Genomic DNA, 988 nt, shown 5'->3' with positions numbered 1-988 from the left:
AATTCCCGTTTGTCTTTGTCCAGCTCACATTGATAATTCCGGTTGTCTTTGTCCAGCTCACATTGATAATTCCGGTTGTCTTTGTCCAGCTCACATTGATAATTCCGTTTGTCTTTGTCCAGCTCACATTGATAATTCCGTTTGTCTTTGTCCAGCTCACATTGATAATTCCGGTTGTCTTTGTCCAGCTCACATTGATAATTCCCGTTTGTCTTTGTCCAGCTCACATTGATAATTCTGGTTGTCTTTGTCCAGCTCACATTGATAATTCCCGTTTGTCTTTGTCCAGCTCGTGTCCCTGTTGTCCTTCATCTGGACGACATTAACAGGCAGCTGTCTGAATGCGTTTGGAGGACCTTTTATTCTCTTTAGGCTACATTTACACATGCATGCACAATACGTTTGAAACTGCGGGGAGACAAATGGGGGCATGGGACGAGGAATAATGACTGTACAGAAGAGGGGTGTGTGTGTGTGTGTGTGGGGGGGGGTGTTTTAAAATGAGACAGTATCCTTTAGGTGTGACTGGTATTGGAACAAACTGAGCAGGTCACCCAGAGCACAACCACTGGTGACATGTTTAAACATCTCATGAAATGACACCTATAGACACCAAGAAACATAATATGTCCAACCTGGGAATTACCCATGAGGTGCCAACCCATTTAAAATCTTAGAAGCAGGAAACTGTTTCCTGCCGTTACCAACCCAACCTGAACAGAGGGTTTGTGGCCTGTGCAGGATGTGCAGGGTGTGAAAGGGACGTGATGTGTTGAAGGGACGGAGCGAGTCTGTGATATTTACACATGAGAGAGCCATATAATAACGGGCCTGGGACGCTCCCGCAGCTGCATGTGGATGTGAAACCAAATCCAGCGACCATATTAGTGCCGTCTTACTTCCTGTAAGGTTGAAACATTGGATCATCATAATAGTTCAACATTTTATTCATTATTTATTATTATTTCCTGGTCCATTAAACAGTGTT

General features: G+C 43.9%; 1 protein-coding gene across 4 annotated transcripts in view; it reads right to left on the bottom strand.

Annotated features, from left to right (window-relative positions):
* Window positions 1–342: 342 nt before the first annotated feature.
* The window catches only part of LOC115252789 (beta-1,3-glucosyltransferase-like), a 15758-nt gene continuing 15112 nt past the window's right edge, over window positions 343–988 (bottom strand). For all 4 annotated transcript variants that reach the window (XM_029848927.1, XM_029848930.1, XM_029848928.1 and 1 more), the window contains one exon: window positions 343–988. This exon is cut by the window's right edge and continues 717 nt beyond it. The gene's annotated coding sequence lies outside the window, so the exon portion shown is untranslated.

Source organism: Takifugu rubripes, chromosome 15 (assembly GCF_901000725.2).
Source record: "Takifugu rubripes chromosome 15, fTakRub1.2, whole genome shotgun sequence".
Classification (NCBI taxonomy): Eukaryota; Metazoa; Chordata; class Actinopteri; order Tetraodontiformes; family Tetraodontidae; genus Takifugu; species Takifugu rubripes.
The sequence above is the reverse complement of the archived record's forward strand: the minus strand, read 5'-3'. Positions and strand labels throughout refer to the sequence as shown.